Raw genomic sequence first — 26,364 nt, 5'->3', positions numbered from 1 at the left:
GGGGCCCGGGGCCTTGAATGTACATCTGCTGGGCTCTGGCAGGGAGTGAGATGGGACTGTGGGCGGCTCATCCAGGCATGAGTGGGGGTGGCTGGCTCCCAGCCACTGTGTGCACTCCCAGAGGAGCAGGGAGCCAAGGAGCTGTGTGCAGCACGGTAGTGAGTCCAAGCCCATAGTGGGCAACCTGCATCTGCTGCCGCCATGGGCTCTGCTCCAGCCATGCTGCCTGTGGAGGGAGAGGGAACTGGGCTCTGTGCTCTGCTTTGCTGCAGCAGCTCCTGCCTCCCACAGGTGGCAGCCAGGACTTAGGCACTGCTGCAGGGGGCAAGGGGATGCACACCTGCATCCACCAGCAGGGCCAGGGGGCTGCAGGCTGGGAGTGAGGGTTCTGGACCTGCGTTCTGTGAGCTCAGGGGGCAGGGGGAGCCCTGATTTTCCATGATAAAAAAACCCAAAATTAAATACCGAAATAGGTATTTGGAATTTATTTAATTATAGTGACTAAGGCATTGGTAGGCTTCCAAACGGCTTTAAAACTGTAAATACATCAATAAAACATTGTGTTCTATTGATACCTATAAATATAGCAGCCTTTCATTTTAATCATGGTTTTGGGGGTTTTAATCAGAGCATTTGTGATTTTTTAATTTGAATATTTGCAATTTTTTGTCAGGGAAAACCAGGATCCCTAGTAATCAAAGCATAGATGTAATATATATATATATTTACTTGGTACATTAAAAGACCACTTTCACAAAGCTAAAAATGATTTGTCAGAAATGATTTGTCAGATAAATAGGGGGAAAGAATTTAAACAGAATATTGTGAATAACGATTGGGAGCTGCTTAAAAAAGAATCCAGCCACAATCCCAAATTAGTTTTCGCTTCCTATCTTTACTTCTTTATGGTCAGATCCTAATAACCTTTCTCTGTCACTTTCAGCCAACCATTCCTACTTGATCTGAGTAAGGAGTTAGCATCTGGCTGTAAAAAGCAAGCTTTTTTTCCTTTTAAATCTAGCTCACTGTTGGCCTATCTGATATTTGAGTAGATTTGTGGATTACAGTGTATCTCAATCTGGTGAACTGTAGTCCTTTTACTACAAACAGATGCTTAAATTTTAACTTCTGTGTAGATGAAGTGGACAGAGAAACTAAAGAAAATGGATCCAAAACATCAAACAAGTGAGTCTTCACTTTTAAAAAAGCAAAACTTGACAGGTCTGACAAGTGGGAACACAGGGAATACAGAAATCCCTGCAGAAAAAAAAAGTGGGAGGGAGCATAGATTTAAAAGCGGACCGCCTAATTCAGCAGCTAAATCAATGTAAGGAGCTCTGTATGTCCGTGTGTGAGAGAGGGGGAGATAGAGAGAAAGAGTGTGAGTAAGTGTAATGTGCCTTTTAAAGTGCTGGGAGCTTGATGGGAATGTTTGATTAGCTCCTCGGAAAGAGAAAAGGTGTCCAGGCCTCCTTTTTTTTGTCTGCCTCTGATTCTTTAGAATAATGTTGACTGGAGATTGTGTTGCAGAAAAGCTTGGAAAAAAATAACACATTCATACTGTGTGGAGAAAAGGAATAAAAAGTTACATACCTCAAGCAAGGTAATTCTGATGCTATCCTCTGTTCTATTGCTCTGTTTACTTGGGGGGGTGAGCTGTTTTTGGTCACTGTTAAATATTTTTTTCATCCTTAAAAAAGTTGTGGAGGGTTTTTCTCCCCCCTAAACATTAGACTATGTGCATGTTATGAGAGGTCCTAAGGGAAAAGTGTCTATACTGTGAAACTGTATTCTAAATCATTTATACTTCAAAAATTATTTATGAAAGCATTACGCTCTCACTATAAAAGTGTGTACACACACACACCTCCTTAAGAATGAAGGTTTAACTTACTCAATAATTGTGGCTGTACTGTAATTTCTGTACTACTTTTAAAAGATATTCCCCTTCAGGGCTCTCTCTTTTCCCCCTCGTTGCTCAATAAAGTGTGAACAAGTTGTTTAAAGGAAGCATGAATAGCATCATTAATTAACCCTAAGGTAGCACTTAGGCATACAAATCACTGTGATATGGTAGTGAAAAATTATTTCTATCAAAGAGACAGAGAGATTATGAAATCTCCTGGTGGATGGATAGATATGGATGTATGAACAGTATAGCAACTCCATTCGACATGTCCTTTTATGCTGAATGCTTGTTCTGCTGGTGCGACTCTAAAATGAATAGCGTTATCAAGCCTGCCACAGCTGCTCTGCTCTCCACAGAGAGATTGGATTCTTGATAAGTCTTTAAAATGTGATTTGTGTCAGACTAGTACAAACATGAACCGAATGCCCTGAGCAAACATTTCACATGGTGAGTTCTGAAGTTAGTCAGTATTTTGCTCCTGGAAGTTTATAATAACTGTGCCACTTTCAGAGCAAAAGAGGAATTGCAAATTACAGTGTCATATCTTTTCCTTTAACATAACTTCAGAAATTAAAATGATCACCCAAGGCAAAAAATCCTCCAGCTAAAATAAAGGAGAGGATATAGCTTAAAGTATGCTTCACTGCTGTAGTTCTCAACCAATTGCAATGAAACCCTAAACTTTTGGGCTGTAATTTTACAATATTGGCCTGGATTTAAAAGTATCCAAAATCTGACTCTGGTCAAACAGCTTGTATGTTCATATTTTCTGTAGAAAACCAGGTCCTGCAGCCCTCCCTAAGGTAACATTGTCACTGTTTTTTCATGTAAGGGGTATGAGATTTAGCCCTTAAAAAGATGCGAACAGCTGAAGGCAGAAATATCTGCATTACAATCCTATGATGATTTTTCAGTATTAACTTACTATCTGATTTTGAAGAGACTCATTTCTCTTCCATCTTTATCTGATCTATCAAATTGCTTGCCAAGGCTTATACCTGATATGAGGAAAAATATACATTCTGCCTTTTTCTTGTTCAAAGGAAGAAGCAATGCTAAATTAAAACAAAAACCTGAGTTCCCCTTTCAATGTAGTTTAAAACGGTATCTTACTTACATCTTGTATATTAATTTCTTTTCTTATCTTTTTAATTGTAATTATTTCTATGCTTCACTTATGAGGATCCATTGATAAAGCTGGACCTGGAATTTAAGTAACATTAGTATTAAAACTTCAGTTACATCTGGCCTTACACTGGGAGTTAAAGGACCCTTTTTATAGCCCCCTATGCCACAAAATCACCACCATAGGAAAAGCAAGGTCTAGTGGTTTCAGGAAGTAGTCTGGGACTCTCCAGATCTGTATAGAAGTTCCTGCTCAGCTACAGACTGTGTGAGACTTGTCTAAGTCACTTAGAATGAAACCTTAATCTCATTGAAGTTGGAATCAAAATAAGTCTTTCTGTTTCTCAGTTTCTTGTCTGCCAAGAGATCCCATCTGGGTGTTTGGAGACTGTGCACAGTTTTTTAAAAATTGTTTAATGTAAAGAGAGTATAAAGTTGGCTAGGGTCTGTAGGTCACAGTGGCTGCGTCCAGACAAGTGCAGCCGTGCGGTATGTGGCGCCGTAGACACATCTGCAGCACCACGTGCCACACATTCAGCTGGTCTCTGTGTTGCAGAGTAGCAGCATGGGGGCAGGTTTTGGTCCCCGGAGATCCCGGGGTCGAAAATACCTGCACAAAAATAAAAGTGGCGTGATGTATGAGAGAACAGTACATACTGCCCCAAACTGGAGCCTGCCATTTAGAGTCATACCCCAGCTGCCCACCAGGCTTTCAGTGGCAGAATTGCTGCTGCTGCATCCCCTGGAGGCCTCTAGGACACCAGGTAAGGCTGCTGGGGCCAACCCAGTGCTGGCCCAACCGGGGTAACATGCCATGTGCCACAGGGCACATGACACGGGCGTTCCCTGACGACAAGTAGCTCTTTTGTTTTTTGTCCTCAGGGAAACATCCACACTTGTGTGAACGTGCCCAGTGGGCATATCTACACATGACACTAAATGTGTAGTACACTAATTCCACTGCACATTAGCATGTCACAGCAAAAACTGTACTAATGTGCTAATGCGCAGTAGAATTAGCCTCCTGCACATTAGTATCACTAACAAGGCCTGTGTTGGTGCTACTGCACCCTAGCACCAGTTACTGTGAATTGAATTAGTATTTATTATTACAGGCACTAAACTTAATGCACAGTAACTACGGCACATTAATGCACATGTAGACATGCCCAGTGAATGCTGACTGCTCCATTGTGATGGAAGTATATATTGCAAGCTTTGGAAAAGGGGGGCAAAATATGGCCCGTGGACTGGATCCAGCCTGTGTAGGGGCTTTTTCCAGCCCACAGTGGGTCCCTTGGTCCTGCCTGGCCCAGGCGCTGTCTGACCCTGGCACATCCTGCAACCCCTGGGCATGCATGGGGTTAGGGCGGTTCTGTGGCTGGACTGCCTTTCTAGGCATCCCAGGTAGTGGCAGCTCCTTCCAGCTGTTACCACCACTGGTCACAGACCTGCAATACCGGTGGAGGTCCACACGAGCAGCCCTGACCCAGCGCAGCCTCCACCTGCTCCAGACTTATGCATCCAAGCTGAGTAGCAGCTGTGGTGGCAGCTGCCAACCAGAAACTGTTGCTCGGCATGGGGGAAAAGTAGCTCCTACCCCTCACTGCTGCCAGGCCCTTCTTTCTGCAGCAACCCAAAGCCCACACTGCACTGCACAGGGCTGCCCTGCATCTCTGCTGCCATCATTGCCACCTCTGGGCTTTCCAGTGGGGCATCAGTACAGAGCAGCTGCAGGGCAGCCTGGGTGGTGGTGACAGTGGTGGAAATGCAGGGCAGTGGTGGAAAGAGCAGGCATGGGGCACACCGGGTCAGAGCTGCATGCATGGGTCCCCACCAGTACAGCAGGGCTGGAGCCAGCAGTGGCAGCAGCCAAAAGAAGCAGCCACCACCTGGGCTTCCTAGAAAGGCAGTCCAGCCATGGAGCTGCCCCAGCCCCGCTGTGTGCCCAGGGGGTAATAGTACATGCCATGGCTAGGCAGTGCAGAGCAGGCATGGGATGGGCTGGGGCTGCATGGTGTGGGCAGTGGCAGGGAGGCACCACAGGGTCCACGGGCTCTGGGCTGTTGTGGGGTGGGGGCAGATGCTGTCTAACTCAGGGGGCATGCTTGGGGGCATTGGCAACACGTAGGGGTGCACACAGGTCCATGTGCGCCCCCTGTGTGTGACAGTATACCCCCTACATAAAGGTGCCGCTGACACTGCCAGCAGGATCTGCAGCCAACGCTGCCAATGGCATCGGCAGGTGGTCACTGACCCTGGTTGACGCTTTCCACCACTACCCCCATGCCACCAACAGCACCAGCGGGAGCTCCCTGGTTACCGCTGCTGCGCTTCTGCCACCACTGTGCTCCCACCACCACCAGTGCTGCCATGCCCCACCAGCTGCCAGGGCCCTGTGTCATTCATGCATGGGGGACTCCCATGCACACCCCACCATACCTACAAACTCTGCTAAACAAACCCCACAACCACACCCTCCCCCACACATAATCAAACACAACACAAACACTGCACCCACCCGCACCCTATACCCCCCACACGTCCCACACACACCCACACACCTCTGGGGGGAGCCCCACTCACTGCTAGGTGTACACACCCTGCTACACACACAACCACAGACACCCCCAGCCACCATCCCCATCCACAGACCCCATACACACCCACACACACACATCCCCACAAACCCCCCATACCCAGCCACCCACATCCACACATACCCCTACACCCTCCCTCACACCCCACATGCATTCACATCCACACACGCACACAGCTCCCCTGCAAAACCCATACCTACCCACCCGTACTCCTCTTAACCTCTCCACCCCGCCAATATACAAAAGTATGAGTTCATTTAAAGCTATTATGCAATCACCTGTATATACACAATGCACATACACACAAATCAGTACAAAAATAGTTTTATAAAATAAAATTAAAATATGATATTGTGGATGTTTGATTTTTAGAATATAATCTGTTTGGTTTTTTCTGGTTCCAAGATGGAAAATTCCCTTCCCAAAAGGAGTACTTCCTGGGACAAGGGGAGGCACTTCCAGTGGCAAAGGCCAGGGGTTAGGGGGGTGGGACTTCTGGTCCCAAGATGGTGACCAGAGGGCGAAGTGCCTGCCAAGGGGCTAGGGCCACCCTTGAGGCCCTCAATAGTTCACCAAAACTCATCAAGTAGCCTTCCAGCCAAAATAATGGCCTGCCTGTGCTTTGGAAAGATAGTGATGCTGCAATTCCAGGAGATTGGTTGTAAGAGCTCAAGAAACCATTTTGTCTCTGTGAGAACCCAGACTCAGTCAAGAACTCATTCTAGGGCTCTTATATATTGGGCTGTAGTTAAAAAATCATGGTTCAAGTCTCAGAGGGTGTGCCTAATGAGCTGTAATTAGGGCACCTTAAAAGTTGAGTTACCTGTAATACAGGTACTACCTTGATGCACCATCATCAGTGCTACTGTGCATTAGCAACATGCTTTTTTGGTGATGCTAATGCATAGTAGACTTATTCCAGTGCGCATTAGCACATTAGCACAAGTTTTGCCCACCACGCTAATGCTCAGTAGAATTACTCTATTGTGCTCAAAGGATCTCTTGTAGACACACCCAGAACATAGTATTTCATTGCTAGGTAGGAGCAACTAACTGGCAACTTCATTTTTTTTCTCCTCAAATGAAAAGGAGATTACTTCTGTGTCCATCGTCAATATACATCTGCCTCATGTAGTGGGGAAGAGAAGCTATAAAGCCAGTTGAAGCCTTTTATTATTATATGAAGTGAAGAGGGGAAAAGGGCTTTTTGAGGGGATAAACTTGATTCAGCGATTCTAGGAAGAACAATAGTGCCAGAAGTTATAAATATCGGATAGTACATGCAGCAACTGAAACTATTGGGCTAAATTTGTCCATGCCTACTCATGCTGAGTAGTAACTTATTCCATAAGGAATCCCGTTGTCAGTAAGTGCGTCTAAGCATGAGTAAGTGTGATAAAATTCGGATGGGACTGGGGACAATGTATTCACTGTTCTCGCAGCAATTATGACAAAGAGGCTATAATTATTTCTCTAATGACCAGCCAAGCAAGATAACACTGATTTTGACTATGTTTAGAAAACAATTTCTTACTAAAGATTTTCAGCCTGTTCCCTTATAAAGGAGATCTCCATCAATTTTGGACCAAGTGCAGTCAGTGTGTCCTTTGTATCCAGTTTCCTTTATTTATTGTATATATATCTCAGTGGGAAATCTTGTTTGCATGTCTCACCCCAACTCCCATCCCTGTACGCCACAGAAGAGGGCCAGAGTGGCATAAAAGGTTCCTAAAATCCCTGTAATCATCTGGGAAAGGATTCAAGGCCTGCCCTCCCCCCTCCCACCCCAGCCCCTCCCCACCCACAGCATACATTATGAAAGATACCACAAAACTGACTCCCAGGGACTTCCTTATAACTCCCAGTAACAGGCCCCCTGCTGGGGGCAGAGACAAGATGTGAGGGACATGTTGGGGATAGGACCACAGCACAGTGCATGGCCTGGAATCTCCAGTGCTGTGGTCCACAAGGCAACCTATGCTAATTATATAGGCCCCCAAGTGCAGAAAATGCCATTATATACGGTTATCCAAAGGTGGACTTTCAGACTGGGTAGACCAACCCAACTGCCCAGCTTGGGTTCTGAAATCAACATAAGCTATCTGACAGCTTATTTATCTGCCTTGCATTACATTTAGTGTTGATAATTATAGATACACTGCTGGTGGCATGTGAGCTAGTCAGTTTAAAACTAGTTTAGGTACATCTACATAAACTGAAATCCCAACTTTGGATTGCAGTGTAGATAGACCCTGAGTGACACCTGGTTTCTCCCAGGTCCTCAAAGCAGGCTAGATTTGGGAAAACACAACAGTGGCTTAAAGCTATTGTATTCCTCCCTCACCCCCTATCCCTCCCCCCTACATACACACACACACACACACACACACACACACACACACACGGATGTAGGTTGAAGCTAAGCACAGAATCATCTCTCTTCTTTGCAATGGTGGCATTTCTGACAGGCCAGAAACACAGGTCTAGCAGTTTCCTGGCTTTCTCAAAAGGAAAAGCGTGAGATAGTTATTAGAACAAAATGTGAAGAACCAAAAAGTTTTGCCAAAAAGGCAGTATCAGTGGTAACTTTTCAATAAAAATGAGAAGTATTTTTCTTTAAAATATGTTGGTGAAATAACTTTACCAGTTGCTGTTTTTGTTTCCTCAATTCAATCCTACTTGCAACCAACTCAACCCATGTGTGAAGCTAAAAGCTCACTTAAAATCTAGTTAAACCAGCTTCAGTTTCAAAAATTTCAGTACCCAAATCCTTAATCTGCAGGTTTTATCATCATGATCCTGTTGTTAACTGAGTCAGTTCTTATCTGCATTTCTTCCCTTATTTTTATCATTATGCCAACCTCTCTTTCTCTCGGGGCTCATGGATGTTCACATGCCGCATGTGGCTTTGAGGGGCCATTGTGATCTTTGTCAGTGTGTGTGGTGCTATGTGCGTAGATCATTCTCTTGAACATCTGAAATTCTTTTAAAATGTTTTTCACACCTTCTGCAGTAGACAACCTGCTCTTCTGTTTGATTATCTCATTTACACGCTGGGTCCTTAGCTCTACTTAGTAACTCTGGAATGTCATGGCAAATCTAGCAACTCATTTCTTATGGAAAAAAATGCTGCAAGATGTAATCGTGCATGGATAAAAGTATCCTGGAAATTTCTGAATGGTTTTGTTTAGCTGCTTGTGATCCTTGCATGTTCCAACCAGAGTGTACCATAGATTTCTGGGCTTTCATACATAGTAACATGGAGAATTTCATGCTCTCCAAAATCACTTGTTTACAGGAAAATATGAAGTGCTGCAGCTGCCTCCACAGTGTCTCTGCCAGGCTCCGTTAGGGAGTCAGGAGGCTTCATTTGTTCTATTTTTGCCAGAAACAAATTACATGTAAGAAGGGTGTGGCATGCAGGAGAGCTGGCAAGAGCGCTGTGTCCCCTAACTGCAGTCACTTCACATGAGTTACCTAAGAGTTAATACTCTGTGAGTCCAGCAGTATTTTTACAGTTACTAAAACAGCTGAGGGCATCCTATGTGTGTCTTGTCCTCAACCACCTTATTAACCTTCCCCACAATGTACCTGCAGCTGTCATGCATAGTCACTCCTGTGGACTTGGTGGGAGAAATATTTGTAAGAAAGGAACGTCTGAAGGAAGAGAAAGCCTGCATGGAGATTAGGCCAACTATGAGGGAGGGGAGAGGTGCAAAAAAGGGGTGGGAGCTGGTTTGAACTCTTCCATTACAACCAAAATGAGGTGAAACGGCTATTGACTGCTCCAAACGTGCATGTGAACAAAGTGTCACTGCAGCTTTTGGGGGCACATGGATCCATTATGAACTGAAAACAGACAGTTGACTTTATCCCAAAACACAAGGTGACAAGGAACAAGTGTTTTCTGTCTGGGTCAGCCAGATCCTTTTATATATAGACTTTGGGACAATCATGCCACCAGCTTTCATCTCAATGGGTGCATCCAGATGAGCATGCACATGTGTTTCCCCTGGGGACAACTAGCAGCTGCACAACTATGTGCCACTGCTACTTGTCTCTGGGGAACGCTCATGCACGCATGCTCTGGCACACAGCGAGTTGCCCGGGGTGGGGTAGGGGAGGCTGGGGCCACCACCTCGGCTAGCCCCAACCCCTGGGGGTCCTGGGGGTTTCCTGGGGCCCCAGCTGTGGCGATGCGGTGCACAGAGCCTGGCTGGCAGCCAAAGCGTGACTCCAGCTTCAGGCACCAGTTTCAGGTGGTGCACACTGCCGCCATGAGTGGCCTGCTTTTTTCTGGCACATATATTTTTGACACCAGGATTTCCCAGTGTCAGAGAAACCCACTGCACTGCAAATTAGCAGTACGGCACACACCTGTGTGTGTGGCATACACAGCACGCAGTGCTGGAGATGGGTCTGCAGCACTGCATATTGCAAGCATATGCTCATCTGGACATGCCCAATATGTTTTGCTCTGAGGCATGGCATTTAGGGCTGTGATGTTCCAGACTCCTATTGTCTACACCTGCTATTCAGACTGTTTTCATTAACAGGAAGAAAATAAAGCCAAATATCAAAATTTCAACAGATGCTCATTGAGTTAGCCACTAAAACCAAGTTTCAGAACAAACTGCACCCAGATAAGCAACAGCATTACAAAATTAAGTTCTGTAGTGTGGGGTTGGTTTTAGCTTGCAACTTTCCAATAGAAATTGCATACTATATGGCCCATAATTTCCTGCCCCCATTCATTGTGGTAAATACAGTTTCAGGCTTTCCTTTAGGTCTCCACATGGGAAAGATGCTTCTAGCAGCATTCTAATTTATCCCTACAAAGAAGTCAGAACTCTTATCTTGGTAAAGGTGATATCTTTCATTTCATGATATCTTTCATCCAAGCATCAACAAGTACACTCTAAACATGAGCTAACTAATGCTGAAGTGACTGTCAAAGGCAAAAAAAAATTAAAAAATCCCATCCTTCTACACTGTCAGTTTTTGACTCAATGACTTTAGGAACTGTTGCTGAAAAGAGACAAACACCTGGACCTATCTAACTGTAAATTGAAGTTACCATTATCAGGATGATAACAGTTTACTGATTTCACACACTAAAAAGCTTTTTAGTTCTGTTACTTATTTGTAGGGAGAACTCTTGGTAGGGGTGATATCTTTTATTAGAACACCTAGATAGTTGCAAAAATGTATTCTTTATTTGCAAGATTTCGGGCTCAGACACCCTTCCTCAGGTGAAGGAGAATGCAAAGATTGTAAAATTTCTCCCAGGTAGAAATGAAACTTCATATTGCATAGGAGAAATGAGGAATGTTATAAGTTGCCCTGGGTAGAAAAGTTCATTTTATGCAAACAAGGCTCAAATAAAAGTTAGGGCAGTCTATTTACCCAGAAGGTGTCTGATGGCAAGCAGGATGTTGAATTTTGCTTCTTTCTTGCTAAGACATTTTATATCACACAGGAGTTGGTTGAAGGAATGTTTCTCCTGGCCAAGGCAGTTCTGTTGCGTAGAAGTTGTTTTGCAAGTATGTAAATTCAGCTCAAACAAAAAGCTGCTAGAGTAGGGTTGTTAGCCTCCAGGTCTCAGGGTGTTGAATTTTGTTTCTTTTTTGTAAAAAATATGATGTTTTCATTTCAAAGTGTCTAATTATTATATCTTCCACGTTTCAGGGACACAGTTTGTAGCTGTGTTGGTCTACAGGCAAAAGCAGTCAGAACTCTTGGTAGAGGCAGTATCTTTTATTAGACCAACTAGATAGTTCCAAAAAAAGTCTTTATTTGCAAGCTTTTGGGCTCATCCACCCTTCCCCAGGTGAAGGAGAATGCAAAGATTGTAATTTTTTTTCCCAGGGAGAAATGAAACTTCATATTGCACAGGAGAAATGAAAGATGTTATAAGCAGGGTTTTCTCTGATTAAAAAAAATCCCCAATTTTCAGTTAAAAGAAAAAGTAACCCCAAATCCACATTTTTTGAGATTAAAATGAAATACCACCAATATATACATAGATGACACTGGACACAGATATAACAATGGTATTTTTTGGATGAACAAATGAACAATGGATATTGTTCATTTTTTCAAAACTCAAATAGTTGGTTGAATAAGGAGGGGAGAGCATGAACAGCAGCAAGAACAAACTCCCTTTAGGGAAATTTCAGAGTCATTTATCAGAATAATACAATACTGTTGAGCTATCTAGGCCAGGGCCAAATGTTCACCACTCTGTTGCCATGATGGTTTGTAGGTCCGGCCCAGACAAAAGACTCTATATATATTTCATTTTTTTTCAGAACATTAGTATGGCACTGTGCGCACTGCTGTAAGGCTGACTTAATTAACCTGGGCATAGAGCCCTGGGAACACAATTACCCTTCTTCTGGTTCAAGAGGTAGCATATGCCACCTGGCATGGCAAGTCAGTGATATCAAAATGCCCATAATGTTTTGTGTTCTGCTTCAGTGCCAGCAGGGAGCATTGGCTAATGATGAATAAACGTCCCTCCTAGAGCTCCTACGTGGTGCATTTGAAATAGTGTTGCATAAACAAAAATGAAAACTGGGAAGGAGGGAAATCCCACAACGTTTGCCAAATGGAAATAATACCATTATTCTGAAAGGAAATGTTGTTTCTGGAGTCAGAAAACATAAAAGGGACTGTTCTCAGCTATACAAGTATATAGCCACCTTTTTATTTGAAATAAACTACAATGTAAAAGTAAGATTAGATTCTAAATTTTGTGCTGTGTTCCTATTTTGTGTAGTCATGCAGCACAGAAATAGATTTAAACTTGTGGGGGGGTTGTTTTTTTTACCTTCTATGGATTCCCTCTGCTTTCTGGTTTGCAAAAGACATTTAAAAAAGAAATCTCAGTGCTCAATAACCCATTTCTTGGTATTAATGACATTATCAATTATTGTTTTATCTGAAATTAGTGGTGATCGACTTCCAGCCCACTGGCCAGAACCAGCCAGTGAGACCCAGTGGGTCTCCCCACAGGTCTGAACATTTGGTGGCAAAGGAGTGGTAGCAGCATTAATTGCTACTCCCCTTCTGCCAGATTTCCAGACCTGTGGGGAGCCCCTCAGACTGGATGATCTGGCCCTGCATACTAGATCATGCCAGTATACAGTGGGACCAGTGCATCGGGTTACTCTGTAGCCACAGATGGTGCGTGGGATAGGGCCAGGATCTGGCCAATCAGACTGGCCCCACACTTGACTTAGCTCACAGACTGACCACAGATCAGTCATCCAGCCCATAGGGCCAGAAGGTTCAGCACCACTGCCTCAAACCACTCCCACTTACATCGGGCGGGGGGGGCGGTATTTTAAATCAAATTTCTGATCAGAGTTGGGAGATAGCATCATTAGTAATACCAAAACAAGAGATTCTGGTTTAATCAGAACTTAAGCTTTTGTGTTCGTTCTTTTATAAACTTAGCAATGCACTTAAGGATCTCTTCTGCTTTTGATCTCACATGTGCCATCATAGGACATATATATTTATATCAAGGAAACAATAAACATCCTAAATCTTCTCTGAACTTTTCCTTCTGAGCTTCTATAAAAAAATGTCAAGTTTTGTTTGAACATGTCAGAAAAATTTGTAAACTATCCTTAGGGTGATGCGCAATTTCTTCATGGAATTGGATCTCTTAGCATAAATTCTTTACTCTTAGATCAAATATGTGCCTTCAGGGAAAAATCTGACATAGTGCAGTAGTTCCTAGGTCACTGGCAGTACAAAAGTGTGTGTACTCATTGTGTTTTTATTTTGTATCCAGCCTCAGAAAACATGCATTGCATTTAAGAAGTCCAATTTGACTTGTTAAAGCTGGCTTTTGCGGTAAAAATAGAAAATGGTGCATTTTTTAGAAAGAAGAAAACAGAATCAGAGAGAGTATGGATTTAACATACTGAATCTAGCATGGCCCTTAGGTCTAGGCATATTGCAGGTGCTTTCAGTTTTCTTATTTAGCCCTTTCACCTTCAATTTCTTTCAATCTCTATTGAGTAGCAGTTGTGGTAGAGACATTAGTGACCCCTGTCAAGTTCTTATGTTGAGGCACGTTGGATATGTAGTAGAACTGATTTAAGATAAGAGGGAGGGGAACCTCCCCATCTTTTATTAAGAGATAGGAACATTTTCAATAAGCTCCAGTGTACACTGGCAGAAGGGGTTGATTCACAGGCAGCAAGGGTGGAGCCAACATACTGTGGAAGGAACAGGCAAGGTGGACCAAGTTACAGAGTAACACATGAGTAAGAAGTGTGAGGAAGAAGACACATAGGGGTTGCTCGCTGGCAAATGACTGGCAGTGGCAGGTGTGCCTGGGTAGATTATCTACATTGTCTCCATGGGGCACTTGTACATAAAACAGAAGCTTAATCCCCACGGTTTTATTCTGTGCCCCCTAAATTGAAATGGTGGGGCATAAAATAAAACCAAGGGGACTAAACCATTTCAATTTTTCTGTCATGTTATGCCGAGGGGCCTGATCCTTCTTTTTTTTTGCTGTTGGAGCCAGAGCCTGCCCATGGCCAAGGGGTGAGCTGTTGGTGGGCCAAGTGGATCCTGAGTTGCAGGGAGCCCCAGTCCTTCCCTCTGCAGTGGCAGCACCCCCCAGACCTGGCCAAGTAGATTGCTAGTGGGCTGGGTGCTTCGCCAGCTCAGAGGTACCTGATCCAACATCCCTATGAGCCTGCCCGGGCTTCCAGAGCCTTGCATGCTGTCTCTGCCACCTTCTTCTGCCTCAGGGCACCTCTCCCCCCTCCCACCACCTCCCTGTAGTGCCCCTGAGGAAGCCAGCCCTTTCCCAGGTGGCCCCAGGCATCCAGTCAGCCACAGCCAGTTGCTAGAAACACAATCAATGAGGGGTCTGATCCTGCTTCTGGCAGAGTCTACCCACTCCTTCCCTGCAGCTAAGGGGGGAGCTGCCAGCAGGCTGAATGGCCCCTGGGCTGTGAGGACCCCAGTCCATCCCTCCGCAGCAGCAGCATCCCCCAGGGCCACTTCGGTGGGCTGCTAGCAGGCCGGGTGCTGCTCCAAGTCAGAGGCAGCACCCAGCCCAATCCAACTGTTCCTAGAAAGCAGTGCCCAGTGGGCTTCCAGTGGTGGGGCTCAGGAAACAGTTGGATCAAGCTGGGTGCCGCCTTCAAGCTGGGGCAACACCCAGTCTGCTAGTAGTCTGCCCAGGCAGCCCTAGAGGGCACCATCACCACATAGGGAAGAACCAGGGCCCCCCAGGGCTGCTCATTGCACTGGCAGCTCTGCCCTCCTGCCCAGCCACAGGGCAGGCAGGGAGGCTCTGAAACAGCAAGGATCAGGCCCCTCCCCACTTGTGCTTGAAAACAGGGTCCTGCAGCTGACAGGATGGCAGGATGGCTGGGGCCACCAGGGAATGGTCTGGCTTGCCCCTGGGACAGTGCAGGGAGATGGCAGGAGGGCAGCTGGATGTGCTGGTGGCCATAGAAGGAGGTGGGGATGGTGCACACGGCACTGGAAACTTGGGTGGGCTTGAGGTATCATTCGATTAAGTGCCTCCAAGTTGGGGCAGCACCTGGCCAGCTAGCAGCCCACCTGGGCTTCCAGCACCCCATGCACCATCCCTATCACCTTCTCCAGCCAGCAAACCCAGCTCCCCTCCTGCCACTTTTCTGTGCTGCCTCAGGGGCAAGCCAACTCATTCCCAGGCAGGCACCAGGTGTCCTGCCAGCCACAAGACCCTGCTTTCAAAAACAAACAGAGAGGGGCCCAATCCTTTTTTTCTGCAGAACCTGCCCACCTCTTCTGTAAGCTGGGGAGCAAGGTGACAGCTGCATCGTTGCAATTTGCAACATTGCAAACTAAACTACATCCAGATGTAGTTTAGTTTGCAACAATGCAGTCATTTTAAACCCCCCAAAAGTCTTGCATGTGTACACTGCAATGACATTAAGCCACACAAAATGACATTTTCATTGTGTACAAGTTAATGATGTCATGTGTACAAGCACCCCACGATGCCAGCTACAGGCAGTAATGAGGATGAATGTGCTTCCCAACTCATGGAGAAATAAAGAAGCATGCTTGGAGGGATTCATCAAGGAGTAACTGATGTGGTTTAGGACAGCTGATGCTGTGTAAAATAATGATTTTCAGCACCGTGATTGGTCAGACAAATGTAAGCTTTGATCTAAATAAAGCTCCGGCGTGCTATAAAAGTTACAAATCATAACTAAGATTGAAATATTATATGACATGTTAACCTTTGTAGGAAATGGTTTACTGAAGCTCCCAGATTTAGGCAATCTGGATATTCCCAGGGATGTTTTCTTTTCAAGCAGGTAAAGTCTTCCAAATACATTTCTTCTTCTTTTACTGGAAGGGGCAGGTCAGGATTTAACAAAATTGTTGGTTTTCTTCCCTGAGACAAATGAAGGCTATAATCATTGCAGTTTTATTTAGGCTATGAGACAGGCCTAGCAAGATAAATGACACTGGAGTTTCACATAAATTATCTTCTTTTGAGAGAGACTCTAGAGAAAACACAGCCTGATTCATCACTGTGAGAAACTAATCGTATGTTGGTTTAACACTATGCAGTTTCTTTAACATGAAACTGGCATGATGCAGACCCACTAATTATTATTTTAAACCTGATCCTAAATTTCTGGGTTTATTCCTGTTTAACAATCTAAGGCAGCCAGTGAATGGGACTCCACTTCAGTGTCTCCAAATGTGTCTCCCCACATATCAACTGTAGGAATAGAAACACTGTCCTGGCCACCACTGTAAAGATCCAGGGACAGCCCATGAAGCACCTGAAGGAGAGCAAGAGCTACCTCCATCTGTGCACACCCACTGACCACTGGCTCAGACAAATGCCAGAAGAGACCATCTATAGGATCATGCAGGATACCCACAAATATGATTCTTCCTGCTGGCCCTCTGGTAGAAAACTGATTTCCTAAACACCTTCCTTATCCTCTGCATCGCATCCATACTGAGAGTCTCAGCAGTCCCCAAGACACCTCTCAAGAAAGCGGATGGTGAAATCAAGCAGCTCCTGAAGAAGTGGCTGAACCTATCTCTATAGACCAGGAACGAAATCCTGCACATCCACTACTGGCACAGGGGTGCCAGTGTCTTGCACCTTGGAAACCTCTGCAACATCACTGTAATCACCCATGACTTCCACCTCCTGACCTACCATGAGCAGTGTCACTGGTAATGCTCTGAAGGAGACCATCAAGAAGTGGACTGCCAGGCAACAAGGGCTTGGCCATATTTCTGAGAAGGTTGCTGGAAGGCTAGTTCAAGCAAACTAACCTTCCTGTGGAGCCAAGCCCACAATACCACAGGTGCCTCAGGAAGCACATCCATTACTGCTGGGGACTCCTGCTGCTTCCAGTCCCAGCTGCCAACTGCATCGCTGTTGCTCCCCGCTCCCCAAGTCCAGACCTGCCTGGAGATGTTTCTGAAGGATGCCATGCAAGCTAAGTACATCAGTGACCTGAAGGCAAAACCTGACCAGGGCAAAATCAAAGGACTTTGATGGATGTCAGCAGCCATTTCATACCTCATGAAAACCTTCACAGACTAGTTTTATCCATCAGGCCTGTCTCAACTGCTTTGCACTCAGCAGCACCATCAGCTATGACCACGAAAATAAGAGTGTGGCTATGAGAATGAGACCCTGCCCCATATTTTGTGTGGCTGCAAGCCCAACATGAAAGTATAGCAACTGCATCACAACACTGTACAGGACTGGCCAGTGAGACATCTCAACATCAGTCAAGACTATAGCTGGGAATCATGCTATCCCAGGCTGCAACAGCCAGCTGCACCCAGATATTGTTATAATAGATGAGGCCAACAAATGATCCTGATGTTCAATGTGACTATCCCCTTCAAGAACTGGTGGCAGGCTTTTGCTGCAGCCCAGAAGCAAAAGCTGTAAAAACACGGGCCACCTTGAAGGAGAAAGGATTTGGTACAGACTGATCATTGGGGCGCTTGGGGCCCAAAGCCCAAGCAACGTGAGTATCCTGTGAGCCTGCAGAGTACCCCCCACTATGCAAAAATGATAAGATGCCTCACGGTATCCAGTGTGATAGTCAAGGGACACCTACATAGAGCACATCAGGGCCACCGCCAGTATAAAGGTACACAATGGAGACCATTCACCAGAGGTGAGAGTGAGGGGATGGACAGAATGCCCCCTCCTCTCAATATACACACACAAACAATAGACCTACAGAGACTGTTAATGCCTTTGAATATTCCCCACCCCAGCAATTTTGCACCCATTGTCTAAGAATATCTTACCACCATACAACTCTGTACTGATGCAGTTACCATGCACAGGAGTTTACCACTGTTCTTATCACTGCATGGCACTGGAGCTTCTTAATCCCTTTAACCCAGGCTAATGTAGGCTTCATACATAACTGTATGTTTTAGAGTGTGTCAACGTGTACCAACTATGTACCCATATAGCTATCAGGCCCAGAGTCCTATATTCCATTCCAACTCTACAAAGCCATAAATAAGCATAATTTTTAATATTTCCTAGTAAAGTTTTTTACCTGTATGATCACAACCACTATCTTAGGCTAACCTCTGCATACAAATACCTCTTAGGAGCAGAGTAACAAGGGTGTTTTCCAAACGTTAGCTGTTAACTGGTGATTTGCTAGCCTGTTGATATGGGCTAGATTCACTATTCTGCTGAGCCAGAGGCCACCAATTTATGACCTATACACTGGATCTAGCCTATGAAGACATTGGAATAGAGGGTGGAGTCAGGTTTGGCAGCATTTGGCACCCGGAGATTGGCCAGGTCCTAGCATCGGCCCATCTTGGGCCTAAGCTGGATCATTCTGCCTCACCATCAGAAAATGCTGCCAACCACTGCACTGCACTACACTGCTTTGGTTGTGCACAGTGTTCACATATGGACAGAAGTAGCTAGGAGAAAAATCCCTTTTGTGTGAGGGAAGTCTTTGATGCATGAAGGTGGCAAAGCAGACATTGCCACCTTCTGCTCCAGCTGTGTCCTCAGCTTTGACTGGGGTATGCTAATATTCTTGCTGGAACAAGAGGTTATTGGCTAAATGGTCTTGCTCCTCTGCTCAGGGTCTGAATGATTGCCATTTTGGGGGTCAGGAAGGAATTTTACCCCATGATCACAAGGTACCCCAAAAAATGTTGGTATACCCTGCCATATGGACAGTCTGCCCAGCCTTGATGTTAGTTATTATACAGAGTCCAGGAGCCGACCTTAGTTATCCCAGGCTACATGACCCTTGACCCCTTCCTCTCAGCTCTGGCCACACAAGGACTTTTGGCCTCTCTTAGGCACTGGTCCCGCCTCAGGCTAGTGAAGAACTCCAAACTCCCCCTGCTCTAGCAGTCTCTGCCATGGTCTACTTCACCCCTCTTGAGCCCTGGCCCCACACAGGCCAGTTGAGATTCCTAGGGTCAGTCCTTCAGTGGTCAGCCCTCTCATCTCTGTCGGTCTGCCCTCTTGGGGTCCTCCATAGATCACACCCTCTCTCTGGGCTTGCTTGGAGCCCTCCATAGATCTTCCCAAATGCAACCCCTTCCTTTTCAGGGCTCATCTAGACCCCTCAATAGGCCCACATACTCTGCCCCACTCACTGGGTTCACCCTTCACTAGGTCTCCCAAACAGCCCCTCTCTGAGGGCACACCTGGCCTCTCAATAGGCCATTGTGCTCTCAGTCCATCTCTCTCTGGGACCATCTGGCCCCTCTAATGAATGCGGGTGAGAAAACTTACTTGAATAAAGATTCAATGTAAGTGTTAGGAAATCTCATTCTGGAGGGTCATTTATAATCATAATTGAGCAGGGTGCAAATGTACAGAGTTCATGGCAGTACAAGTGTAACCAGAATCTTCACTCCAGTTATGTCATGCACCAAAAGTTACACACAGGGGGAAAACAAAGTTTATTGAAGGAAGAGAACTGAATTCTGGATGGCATCCAGCCAATCCATTTCTTTTGTAGGTTAATAAAACTCACTCCTGAATGTTGCTTCAGTGGTGTGCATTATACTAGTTTAGGATCTTTCCATTTATTATAATGAAAATTAAACTAGACACTCAAAAAAAATGTGAGGTGTACTTCACTGTCAGAGGAAGTGTACATCTGTGGATAAGGCATGAAGTAGAGAATCAAAATACCAGGGTTTTTATCCCAGCTCTGCCGTGGGTAGACTCTGATATTGGTTAAACCATTCACTTTTTGTACCTTTCCCTCTCAACAGGACAGTAGAAAAGAAAGAGCAAGCCAAATATTACTCCTTTAACATAGTACTGGAAGGTACTTGGGGCCAGATCTAGAAAGGGGGTTGAGTGTGTCTAAAGCAGGGGTGGGAAAAATATGATCTAGGGGAAATATGGATCTGACCCACTGTAGGATTTTCTCTGGTCCACAGCAGGTCCCTCATCCCCAGCACAGGGGGCAACCCACGCATGGAGCTGGACTCTTTCCGGCCACTCCAGCAGTGGCAATGGCTCCTTCCAGCTGCCACAGCTGCCAGACCTAGTCACACTGCCCAGGAACCCCAGCCCATCAGCTGCACACCCACCGCCAGGGGCAGGATGCACATGGGCTGGGATGGGGCTGCAAGCTGGTGGGGAGTGATGTCTGGGAACCAGATGGGCAGGGAGGGCAGGGGAGACTCCAGGATCTTGGGATGGTGACAGCTTGGATCCAGGGCTCAGGCCAGAGCCGCAGTCCACTGCCTGCATGCCCAAGTGACGTACATGTGTTCTGCAGGTAGGCGCATGTAGGGAGTGGATCACAGCTCTGCCCTAACTCTGGCCTTAAGCTGTCACCCCCACAAGATCCCAGCCCTTGCCCCAGGCACAGCTCCCTGCCCACCCAGCTGAGCGCCCTTCCCACATGACTCCCAGCTGGTCTTTATGGAGACCCTTGGATCCTGGGGAGGTGATAGTGTAGGGCTGGGGCCAGGACAGAGCCCCAGTTCTGCAGGCAGGGATGTGCAGGGAGTAGATCATGGGGAGCAGATCATTGCTGTGCCCCAGCCCTGCACTGTCACTGCCCTGTGATCCCACTGTCTCCATGAAAACCAGCTGGGAGCTGCATGGGCAGTGTGTGGGCAGGTGGGGAGATGTATCTGAGGCCAGGACCAGTATCTTGGAGCAGTGACAGCACAGGGCCGGGCCTGGAGCAGAACTACGATCCATTCCCTGCACGTCCTTGCCTGAGGAACACACACCTGTTGTAGGGGCAAGCAGGCAGTGGATCATAGCTCTGTCCGAGGCCCCAGCCCCACACTGTCACCACCCTGACACCCCACCCTATGATCCTGGCTTCACCTGCCTGTCCCACTCCTGAGCACTACTCCCCACTTGCTCGCAGTCCCATCCCACAGAGGGAGTTTTGTTGAGCTGTTCTACGGGGTGGAGCAGGGGGGTGGACTGAGGGGATGCTGCCCCAACCCACAGCAGCTCAGCAAAACTCCTTATGTGGCCCACAGGTCCAAATAATTGCCCACCCTTGGGCTAAAGCATCCAAAATTTAGATCCTCAAAATGCCCTGGATATGACTGGTAAACGAGCAATTTTTTATGAGACCAACAAAATAGTTGGAAAAATTGTTCTTTGCAAGTCTTGCACACAAACAACTTTCTTTGGTCGCAACACCCCTGGATGTAACTGAACTTTCCAGGAGTCTAAGTTTCCGACATGCAAGATCCCTAGCTGCCTGAAAGGTATTCCTGAAGTGCATTGGTCTTGCCAGGGCTGAGTACCTCAGGGCCATCTCATGCATAAGGTCAGATTGAATTTGCAAACAAGGTCTTGTCTTGTCTTGTCTTTTCTTGTCTTGTCAAGGAGGCTGATCCAGTAGGCCTTCTTAGACCAGGCTTTTCCAGATAAAATTCATATAGAAATTGGGAAGAACAGTAATTAATTAATTAAATTAATCACCTTTTAATCAAAAAAAAGAAAAAGAAAAAATGCAGCCATATAGAAGAAAAAAGGCATTTGTAAGTAATCTGCCTACATCATTAAGGAAAAGAACAGCTAGTCGTAGAAGTTTTACAATCTACACCTTCCCTTCTGTTGTTGGGCAATATAGCACAGAACTGGAAGGTGTTCAGACAAAGGTCTGAGTGCTTCCTTAGCAGCTACAGGGGCAGAAGAGAAAAAGGACAGTCAAATCCTCAGTTCTTGCATGCTGTGTGGGGAGGAGGCTCTCACTGTTTGTAATATCTTTACCTTCAAAGAAGGCAAAAATATGCAGTTAAATATAATTCCCAAAGTTGAAGAGTAATGAATACCAAAAAGAAAATAAGAATTGAAAGACAGATTTTTATGTGCAAACAAGCAATAGGAGAAAGTAGAGATCAGGATGTTACTGAACTAAAGAGACTGAGTAAGACCTGTTTCTGGGAATTTGACAGAATTTCTTGTTAGAGATAGGATTATTTGTGGCATCGCAGACACTACATTATAAGGGAGGCTATTGTTTAAGGAAAATTTATCCCTGGAAAAGATTATCCAAGTGTACAGGGCAGCAGAAACTGTGGAAGCCCAGGCTGCAGAGCTGAAGGCACCAAAAAGGGGTCACCCATGCAGTATGCATGAAACAATGTGGCTGAAAAATGCCACCTTACAACATGGAATTTTCCACTGGCAAGCAAGCATGCACCAAATATGGAAGGCGACATGGCCCTAAATATTGTGCTGAATTTGGATAGCTCTGTTTTAATTCTTACAAGAAGAACCACTTTTTCAGGTGCAATAGATCCCAAACACAAAAACCTCAAGTACATACAGCTGAGAGCATACCAGAAGAACTGTGTATAGATCTGGTTGAATCAAGCAAAACCAATAAGAGGGACTGGGTGTTGCCAGTAGAAGTGCAAGGAACAATGTTTTTGTTTAAATTGGTTGCTAGAGCTGAGGTTAATATTTTACTAGAGCATGAATACAGAAAATTTAAATTGAGACCAAAAGTGCATCTGACAAGAATCAAAATGATTGGCTATTCAGGAATGAATATACCAGTGAAAGGGAGGTGTACTTGTAGCATCCAAGCTTGGATTGCTAACACTATGGTACCTAGGGAGGTGACACCAATTTTAGGTCTGGCAATTTGTGAAAAAAATGAGTTTTAGTTAAGCATGTGCTTGCACTACATGAAGATACAACATGAATGCCTCCTGATAGTAGTCTTGGCTATAGCGGGCAAAATCTGGATCATCTTAGGAAGAAACCAGTTGTTCCAGAACACAAGAAGCACTGATGGCTTTATGAAAAGAAATGTAGCTACAGACACAAATGCAATACCATCATGCAGAAAGAGGAAATCAGCCTCAGCAGCCTGTAGCTAATGAACTTTGTGCTGTATGCAGAAGCAGGGCTGCCCAAAGTACAAGTCTGTTAGATCCCAGTAGAACTGAAGTCTACAAGGATTTGAAGGAAAAGCTTCCCACCAAAATCAAATTAGAAACTAGGTCTGATACTTCATCATTTCAGCAGGAAAATGAAACCTCCTGAAAGACTCATAGAAACTTGCTAAAAGAGCTGCAAAAAGAGGGAGAATAAGAATGCAAGTGATAATGACGCACTCCAGAATGACAGATTAGTAACCTTTCCTCTGTAGCTGAATCTTAATTGATTTTTGTACTTATTGTTATGAGAAAAGATGTTGAGCCACATGTAGGAACATCTCAAAAAGAAAGAAGAATTGTACATCCAGTGGAAAAATGGTTTGGGATCCAGAGGAGAGTAAGCTCATGCGGCCAGGATCCATGGAAGTCAAGCTGGTGACCGAAATTAAAGATAACAAAAAATCCTTCTATAGGTACATAGGGAGCAAGAAAAAATCAAGCTCCACTGTGGCACTCCTATAGAACACAGAGGGGAAGCCCACAGTTGACCCCTGTGAAAAGGCAGAGCTCCTCAACAATTACTTTACATCAGTATTCCTGAAACAAAGCAAGAACTGGTCACCAGACCAGGGGTGCAGAGAATATGGCAAAGACAGTGATCCTCATAAAATCAGTCCAGGTCAGGTGAAGATACTCTTAGATCATTTGGATGCTTTCAGGTCAGCTGGTCCAGGTGACCTTCACCCAAGAGTGCTGAAAGAGCTGGCTGAGCTCATAGAAGTGCCTCTGGCGAGGCTGTTCAAGGAATCGTGGAACTCAGGAGCTTTCCTTAATGACTGGAAGAAGGTGAACCTTGTACCCATCTTTAAGAAGGAAAAGAGGGATAACCTGGCCAACTATAGACTGGTCAGTCTGACTTCAGTCCCGGAGAAGATTTTTGAAGAAATTGCCAAGGAGGACATCACCCAAAAGCTCGGATCTGGTGGGGTACTGCAAAGCAACCAGCATGGCTTTGTTGAGAGGAGGTCAAACCTGGTGTCCTTTTATGACCAGGTAACCACCTGGACATGGGACAGGAGGTGGACATCATCTACCTAGATTTCAGCAAGGCCTTTGATAGTGTTTCCCATGAAATCCTCTCAGTTAAGTTGGAGAGTACTGGCCTAAACCAGGCTACAGTGGGTTGGGTTAGGAACTGGCTCAGAGGCCAATCCCAACGAGTCTTAATTGATGACGTGGCCTCATCCTGGAAGGCCATCCAGTGGTATACCCCAGGGATCAGTGCTTGGGCCTGTGCTCTTTAATATCTTTAATAATGACTTGGACAAGGGAGGGAAAAGTGCAATGATTAAGCTTGTAGATGATACCAAACTGTGGGGACAAGTGGGCACATCAGAGGACAGGTCAAGCATTCAGGGAAGACCTTGACAGGCTGGCCCTATGGGATGAACAAAACAGATGAGATTCAACAAAAACAAATGCCAGGTCCTTCATTTGGGTAGGAAGAACCCTCATCATATCTATATGATGGATGGTGGTACACTGGCTAGCACTGCATCTGAAAGGGACCTAGGGGTGACAGTCGCCCCGAAGATGAATATGAGCCACCAGTGTGATGAAGCCTCCAACAGAGCAAATGGAACTCAGGCATGCATCAGCAGATGTCACCAACAGATCCAGAGAAGTGCTCCTCCCCCTCTATTTGGCATTGATGAAGCCACAGCTGGAGTACTGTGTCCAGTTGTGGGCACTGCACTTCAGGAAGGATGTGGATAATCTCAAAAGGGTACAGAGAAAGGCCACCCTGGGGGACAGGCCCTATGAGGAGAGATTTTGGGATCTGGGAGTGTTCAGCCTGAGCAAAAGAAGGCTGAGAGGTGGCTACAAATATGTCAAGGGAGAACACCAGGACCTAGGTGAACAACTTTTCAGAAAAGCCTCCCCCCCGCCCCGCCCCCCCAGAAGGCACAGATCAATGGACACAACTTAGTTGAGGAAAAGTTTTGGCTGGACATAAGGAAAAACTTCTTTTCTGTACGAGTAACTAGAATCTGGAATATGCTTCCAGCAGAAGTGGTGCAGTCGCCATCTCTGGTGGTCTTTAAGAGGAGGCTTAAAGACAAATACCTCATTGAGCTTGTTTGAGCCCAGTTACCTCCTGCCCATGGCACGGGACTGGACTTGATGATCTTATAGGTCCCTCCTGTCCTTCTTTCTATGATTTTATGATTCTATGTAATAATAGAAGTTACAATTTAGAGAGGCTCTCTAACAGGAGACTGAGAAAGCTGGCAATTGGAATGGTGGTTTCTCAGGTCAGTTAGAGACTGAAGATCTGCAAAAGTTTACTTACTGCTCCACAAATAAAACTTGCTTTTTAGTTCTTCTCATTCATATATACCTGTGTTCCCTAAACCCAGTGATTACTACACAACCCACCCAGAGCACTCTGCTGCTGCAGCTACGGAAGGTATCCAAGCTAGCTTGTTTAAATCCATCTTAGGTATCTCAAAACCATGCCAGGGACTTAAATTACACATAAACTGGTATAAATGATCAGAAAATGGTTCAAATCTGTAACACAACAGAAGCTGAGTGCACATAAGCTGCTTTCAAAACGGCTGAAACCAGTTTAAGATAAAAATGTAGTATCAGACTTAACTGATTTTTGGTTAAATCAGTTTATGGAACTTCTGACCCAGATCCCTTCCAGACTCAAATTAACTCACAGTACTCCAGCATCCCTGGATGCTCTGCACCTCTCCCACAACCCCCTCTCCCCTTTACAGGGTGGGCAGGCTAGCCTTAGCCCAAGCTGTCTGCTCCAGCCAAGCCGGGGGATGTGCTCTAGAGCCCCCTGGCTTCTGGCCTGGGCCACTGCAGACATTTGGCTGCATTTCCAGAGTCAAAAGTAAATTTCTGTTCACTGGCTTAGCAGTTTAACCTATGAAGCTAAGACTAACCTGCAGATTGAATTGATTCATCCTCAGGCTGTTTGACTGTCTGTACTTAGCCTATACAACAGTCTGCAGTATAGAGATATTCCATGTCTCTGAGATGGGCAGGATGAACACATACCCTTGCCTCAGCATTTCATAGATTTCATAGACGTTAGAGCTGGAAGGGACCTTGGAAGATCATCAAGTCCAGCCCCCCACCGGAAGAGCAGGAAGTCAGCTGGGGTCAAAGGATCTCAGCAAGATAAGCATCCAATTTACTCTTGAAGGTATTCAATGTAGGTGCTTGAACCACCTCCAATGGCAGGCTGTTCCAGACCTTGGGGGCTCGGACAGTAAAGAAATTCTTCCTTATGTCCAGCCTGAAATGGTCTTGCAGTAG

At 45.6% G+C, this 26,364-nt stretch overlaps 1 protein-coding gene across 7 annotated transcripts in view; it reads left to right on the top strand.

Annotated features, from left to right (window-relative positions):
- Window positions 1–1,335: 1,335 nt before the first annotated feature.
- The window catches only part of VIT (vitrin), a 117,424-nt gene continuing 92,395 nt past the window's right edge, over window positions 1,336–26,364 (top strand). For all 7 annotated transcript variants that reach the window (XR_002103661.1, XM_019549734.1, XM_019549732.1 and 4 more), the window contains exon 1: window positions 1,336–1,603. The gene's annotated coding sequence lies outside the window, so the exon portion shown is untranslated. The remainder of the gene's footprint in view (window positions 1,604–26,364) is intronic.

This window comes from Crocodylus porosus, unplaced genomic scaffold, assembly GCF_001723895.1.
Source record: "Crocodylus porosus isolate Cpor-Errol unplaced genomic scaffold, CroPor_comp1, whole genome shotgun sequence".
Classification (NCBI taxonomy): domain Eukaryota; kingdom Metazoa; phylum Chordata; order Crocodylia; family Crocodylidae; genus Crocodylus; species Crocodylus porosus.
This window is presented reverse-complemented; position numbering and strand designations above follow the sequence as displayed.